Source organism: Chenopodium album, chromosome 17 (genome assembly GCF_948465745.1).
Source record: "Chenopodium album chromosome 17, dcCheAlbu1.1, whole genome shotgun sequence".
NCBI lineage: Eukaryota > Viridiplantae > Streptophyta > Magnoliopsida > Caryophyllales > Amaranthaceae > Chenopodium > Chenopodium album.
Window position 1 is genome coordinate 13,881,551 of NC_137850.1, and position 7,209 is coordinate 13,888,759.

Here is a 7,209-nt window from a genome sequence, read left to right on the forward strand (position 1 = left end):
TTACGAACGTGAATCTTCTAAGGAACATGACATCCTCACCATCTCCTTCCCCATAGAAAAGGATGAGAATGATTTAGACCCATTATTTGGTGATAATCAACTTTTTGGTCAAGTTTCATTTGAGCTTGTTAACAAGTACTACGAGACCCCGACAGCTTATACAATTAAAACATTGATTTCTGGCATAACTCGTGAGAAACTCAATGTGGAAGCTGAGGGACAAGTTTTAACCATTTCCGCCAAGAAGAAGGCAGATAATGAGGGTTGCATGTGGGTAATGACTGATATGTTCATTTTATATAGTGTTTTACCCCCGTCACTTGGTCATGTTTAGGAGTATTTTTGACTCTTTAGAGCCGTTTTTATTACTAATATGCATTTTTTTAGTGTTTTCGTAGATTTGGTATTGTTTTATAGGAAATTGCAGATTTGGAGCATTTTCCCGGACTTATTGGAGCCACTATGAGCATTAGAGATTTATGACCATTTTCCTAGCCCAAGATCGGTTGGAGTTTTCATAACCGGTGAATAAGGGATCGGCAAAGAAAAGAATTCGAGGCGTTGGATCGAGTGGTGAAGACCCCAAAGAGGAAATCCGGATTAGGCCAAGAAAGTGGCCCAATCGAAGATCCTATGTTGCCCGAAGTTTCGCCCGACCGGGGGGTGTCCTCGCCCTAAGGCGCACCCGGCCGGGCGAGGCGGAAGGAAGAGAAGAAGTCTTTACCTGAAGGCGCGCCTGACCAGGTGCGAGCGGACTCTTTCTCACCAATAAGGCGGGCCCGGCACGAAGTCCCGCCCGACCAGACACGTGTTTCTGAAGGGGATTTTGACCTTTTTTTTTAGTTTGTTTTAATTAGGATTGTTTAGCTTAAATATAAATACGTAAATTAGAAATAATTACCTCTTCTCATTAGTTAATTTCTCAGATTTAGTTTTAAGCTTTGAATTATTACTCTTGTTCTCTCTCTACACTTTTGGTTTATGCAATTCATTATTTCCATTTACTTTGGTAACAATTTCTTTCCCTTTATTTTCAGTGATTTAATTGCTTTGATTAATCATGTCTTGTTCATTTTCTTTTCTTAGTTTAGATTTTAATATGTGTGAGTAGATTTATTTCTAGGGTTGTGGGGATCCATAAATAATATGAAGGGGTGAATTATTATCGTTAATTTTCAATTCTTTGATTGATTTCCTATTGATTGATTTAATGCTATGCAATTAGATTAGGCTTGGTTTAATCGTATGATTTTTGCAATATTGAATCGAGATTCGAGAGATGAGAATTGATGTTTAGACTTAGTTTCAATAGGCAGGTTAATTTATAAATGGTTAAGTAAAGATTCGAGAGATACGATTTAATACCGGTAGATTAATTATGTGATTATAATACGTAGAGAAAGCCATTTATGATCTGGTTACTTGATGCATTGATGATTGATTATTGTGTTTTACCCTGCAATATTATTTATTGGTAAACCTATACCCTAAGCTTTGATTTATTATTATTCTTAATCACGTTAATTTAATTAGCTCCTTTAGATTAATTCACATAAAATCATATCGGTTACTTAATAAATTAGATTATATTAATTATTTAGGAATAGAAAGACTTGTTTCCCTGTGGATTCGACCCTACTTCCCTATCTATTTTAGTTAGAGGATTTAGGTAATTCTTTTGATTAGTAGATACGACTTTATCCTGTCAATGACTGATATATTGTTTGGTAAGTTTTCACGTGAATTTAATTAACCTGAAAACGCCAATATAAGCTAGATTAAGGGTGTCGTCGATGATGGTGTTGGTATTATAACCATCGACAAATATATTTGATGGAGCTTCATATTTTTGTATAATGGGTTGATAGTAACGAGTAGTCTAATAAGATATGGTTAATGCCCTTAATGGTTTTCTTTTTCCTTTTTCTTCTGAAAGAATAATTAATGATTTTCTCATATACACCCTTCGTTCCACAATGATGTTCCTATTTACGTAAATCGACGCAAATTTTTACCCATCTTTGGCCACAAATATCTATAATTTCACACTAGCAAAAATTATGAAAGTTAGATATTAATAATGTACTCACCATGACGAATCAAAGTAGATCCCACATGACTATATTTATTCTTATAGATTGAGAGAAATTTAGAAGATTCTCTCTTATTTTTTAAAAGTCAAAGATTCCAAACATTAACATCATTGTGGAATGGAGGGAGTAATGTTTTTGGTTGAGTAAGATTATCTATATAAAAGGAAAATAATCCATAATTAAGGGTACATTTGACATTACTGTGGTTTTTTGTTTTTTTATTTTAAAAATCATATGATTATGTCATATAATGAAAAAAAAATAGTCAAACTTATTAAAATCATGACAATTATGAAAATTGACAACAAAAAAAATAGAAACACCTTTTTCCTGCTTTTGCTTTTTTTTTTTTTGTTTTTTTTTTGTTTTTTTTAAATAGAAAACCAAAAACAAAAAAAACTAAGTAAAGTTTTCTTAGTACCTTCTCTCTCTTTTCTTATTTTTTTTTTTTTTTTTTTTTTTTTTTTTTTTTTTTTTTTTGGAAAATTCTCTTTGATAGCACTATAGTTTTAATTTTTCTAAATGTTAAATAGTAAAAATTCTTATTATCCTTGATAAACTTTAATTAGTTATAATTTTTCAATGGTGAACTTAATGAAACAATTTAGTTAATTCTTAACCATGGTTAGCATATTTGTTAAATAAAAAACCTTGAAATTCCTAAAATATCCCCACTTAATACACTTAAATAATTAAATTCCTAAAATGCCGTCAATCATCAAGATCATCATCTTCATCCTCCCCTCTTTCTTCCTCCTCACCTTTCTCAATCACCACCTTCAATTGTTAGCAGGCAGCCACCTCTTTCCCGCCCCTATCCACGCTGACGACGGCGCCCAGACCTTCCCTCACCGCGCGTCGGCCTCCCCCATCCCTGCCGTACCTCTCCTTCCCCCTAAACCACCACCATACCTCGCCTCCCCAAAAAACCCCTCAAATCCTTAATTAATCTCTCCACCTCAAATGAAATCCATTGAATTTGGATTGAAATCTCCCCAATTTGACTCTCCAAAAGCCTTTCATGTAGAAAAACCCTAATTTGAATTCGATTGAAGCTTAAGGGCGACTAACTAGAAGCTTAATAACCTCGAATTTTTGTAATAGTGGCGAACAACTAACCAGACTTTGAGAATTTGTAGGTTTTCGATTAATGGTGGGGAATCGCAGGTGGGGGTGAGAAACTGGGGGCAAATTAAAACTTCATTTTGCCGGTTTAGGGTCGCGGTGGGGGAAAAAGGGAGTGGGGAAATTGGGGGTGGGTTTTGGTGTCGGGCTAGGGTCACTTGATTAGGGGAGTCAAATCGTCGGCATGGTAAGGTGGGCCGATGACGCCGGCAGTGGAGGGGAGGAGAACAGAGTGGTTGGGCTGGTGGGGGAGGATTTTTTTTAAAAATATTATTTAATTATTATAAACTAACCATGGTTAGCTATTTTAATTAAAATAGCTATTCTCTTTGGTAACCAAAAATTCAAGTTTACCAAAGATGATAACTTTTTTCCCAATTTACCATAGAGAAATATAAGAAATTGGGTGTTACCAAAGAGAATTTCCTTTTTTAATTTTTTTTTTAATGAGAGTATGTAATGTTGTAATCATCATTTATACATATAATGAAGCTGATTATTTTGGCTTTTATTATTTGTATCTTTATTCGATTTTCCATTGTTTATACAAATACTCAATATTAATTAGTCGATTGTTATTATTAAGAACGTGTTAAATATGGAAGAGAAATAAAGAGAGATATAAGGGAAATTTTGTTACGTTATTCTTTATTATTCAATCTAGTAAGGGATATATATAGATGTATATTATCTAGGGTTCCATCATCGAATAAGATCAAATACCCAACTTTAGAATGTTCTAGATTGTACATGGGATAATAGTCATCCACTTTTAGATATTTCATAACACTCTCCCTTGGATGACTATATATTAAATAAAATAATAACTAAAATTTAGTAGAAAAACCTGTACAAAATAATACATTATAACGCGCATAAGATGCTGCCTCGTTAAAACTTTACTAGGAAGACCAAGTGGGAAAAAACCATGGTTAAAGAAAAAAGAGTGCAGCGCGCATCAACTCCCCCTCATAACTACATCACTTGAGATCTTTAAGATGACACAATCCAATGCCGTAAGCTAACTTTTTGAATGTGGCTGTTGGGAGCGCCTTAGTAAACAAATATGCCAAGTTTTCACTCAAGAGAATTGATGAGTGTCAATTATGGCACTCAAATAGCTTTATTTTGGATGATTTGTAGTCGTTTTTATAGCTTTCTTTAGGCCTTTTTCCTTAGTTTTAGCCTTTTATTCTTTAGTTGGCCTTTTCCTAGTTGTTTTTTCCCTTTTGATGAGTGTAATTTATGGCACTCTTAAGCTAGGTTTTCTTTGTAGTTTTATGCTCGTTTTTAATCTTTTATGTTGTGGTTTTTCATAATAATGCTTGTTTTGCGTGTTTATGTGTAAGTTTAGAGAAATGTGTCCTTTTGATGATTTTCTTTCTATTTTATTCATTTCTTGGTTATCTTTTCTCGCTTCTCCGTTTCTTTGACTTGTTTTGTAGGTGTGTTGAGTTTCCCGAGGTTTAATTATCAAGGAGGAAGCTCGAGCGCATTCAAGAAGGTTGATGGAGCTAAGTTCGGGAATCCAAACATGCAATCCAAGCTAGTTCTGCTAGCACGAGGACCTTGGAAGCAATGCTTTGGCTCAAAGTGTTCAAACGCTTGGAAGATAAAGGAGCTGCCCTTCTTACGAGCATCGCCTCGAGTGCACCAATGATAGGGATGCTCAGGAGCGCGGAGATCGATCGAGCAAGCGAACAAGGTAAGGCCACGAGCACCAAGCAGGGTTGTACGCGCGCAGCATAGGTGGTGCGTGCACGCAGACCCAGCTGTGCGCGCGCGCGGCCTTGTGGTGTGCACGCACCAGGCGCCCCGTTCCCCTTCGCTCGATTTTCTATTTATTGCTTTAGACTTTTCCTGTTTCGTGGGGGACAACTTATTTTTGTACTTGACACTTATTTTCTTGAATGAGAAGAGAGAGAAAGTAGAGAGAGAAGCTTAAGATTACTTGATTGTACTTGAATTTGATCTTTGATTTCAACTTGATCTTGGATTTCTTCTTGAAATCAATGAAAGTTTGTCAGATTTCTTTCCTTTGAATTTACTTTTATTGCAATTTACTTTAATTCTTGAATGTTTGATTTGAATTCCATTCTTTGCTTTAGAATTTGTTGAGTGATTGAATTTCTTCTTGATTAAACTTGAAATGAATATGATTGTGATTGAATTTGTTTTGTTTCTCAATTTCACCATGATTAGTGAGTAGATTAGTTGCTAGGGAGAAGGGGAAGCATGCTTGATTGATGATTTTTTCTAGTTGATGACCCTTGATTGATTGAATTGTTGCAATTAAATTGGTTGACATAGTTGTGTATGTGATTAATTAGAATAGGAGTGATCAAACTATAAGATTAATCTAGATTGCATTGCAAATTTCAATGAAATGAACCCTTGATTTGAGAATTTCTTTAATTGAATGAGATTGATTGTGATTTTCCTAGTTAGCCATTAATAGTGAACCCTAGCTTGGCTTATAGGAGATAGCTTTTGAATTCCTTTGGTTGCAACTATTGTTTGTCCTTTGTAATGTTTGAATTGATTGAGTGATCCATCAATTAAAATAATCATTGAGCTTGCATGTGGAACCTATATCCCTAGTGTATAGTATATTGAATTTCTCGATTTATCTAGCCTTCTCAATACCTTAGTTACCAACCATATCTTTCTACAATCTTCGAAGTAGCTTTACCTAGGCTATAGCTTGTACCTACTCGTTCCTTTGGGTTCGACCCTCGACTTACCATATACTTGTATTAGGTTGGTCGAGTGTTTATAAATTTTGTTTGGATCTAGGAAAGGGTAGAAAACGACCTACATTTTCCATGCATCAAAAATGGCGCCGTTGCCGGGGAATGATATTGGTGCTTTGCTATAGTCGTTGAATCTATTTCATCCTTAATTGAAAATACAAAAAGATTTTCTTTTAGGCTACACTTGTAGCCATACCACTAATCATTTCTTTTGAGATTGTATGCATAGAGCACGTGGTCGTTCACTAGTGCCATTTGATCCGGAAATTGAGAAAACTATTGCAAGGTTAAGGGTTGCTAGACGATCTTTGAGTCCTAGCATTTCAAGTGAAGAAGAACCACAACAAGAGGAACAAGCAAGAATGGGAGAAAATCCAAGGGTGGCGTTGAAAGAATTGGGGATTCCCAGTGCATATAGATTTGAGAGTGGGATTGCTTCACCTACAACACCGACGAACGATTTTGAAATAAGACCGACAATGATCACTTTGATAGAGAGGTGACAATTTAGTGGGGCTAAGAATGAAAGCCCGCTAAATCATCTCAAGGAGTTCGAAAAATATTGCAATACTATCAAGGTGAATGGAATTTCCCAAGAATTCATCCGCCTCAAGCTTTTTCCCTTTTCCCTCACAGGGCGTGCCTTGGAATGGCTACACAAGGAGGTCAAGCCGAATTCTCTAAGGACATGGGACGAAGTGACCAAGGAATTTCTATCCCGTTTCTATCCACAAAAGAAAACGGCAGAGGCTAGAGCTTTGATTCAAGGTTTCAAGCAGAAGCCTAGTGAGAGCCTCTATGAAGCATGGGAGAGATACAAAGAGTATCAAAGAGAATGTCTTCACCACGGAATTCCTACTTACCAAATTATTCAAATATTCTATGGAGGCCTTAGTCCTCAAGGAAAATCATGTTTAGATGGAGGAGCCGGAGGTCCTATCATGAACAAAACGGAAGAGGAAGTGGTAGACATAATTGAAGACGTAGTGAGATATTATAGAGATTGGCAAGATGGAGAAAGAGAGTCAACTAGCAAGAGTAGCTCTTCAGTGTACTCGGTTGATCATCTAAATGCAATCAACAATCTATCCTCACAAATGACAAACTTGGGGAAGGAGATGTCCTCTATCAAGGCGAAGTTGGAAAATGCTACCTACCAAGTTTCAAGTCTTCCCTCCCAATCTAAGGGGAGAGGTATGTCTTCTAATTTCTCAACCCCCTCCCTCTTCTAGTAACAT

General features: G+C 36.0%; 1 non-coding gene across 1 annotated transcript; it reads right to left on the reverse strand.

The window, feature by feature from the left end:
• Window positions 1-6,718: 6,718 nt before the first annotated feature.
• On the reverse strand, window positions 6,719-6,824 carry LOC145590256 (small nucleolar RNA R71). Its single transcript, XR_014101894.1, has one exon. It is a non-coding gene; the product is annotated as a small nucleolar RNA R71 (small nucleolar RNA).
• Between the last annotated feature and the right edge of the window lie 385 nt (window positions 6,825-7,209).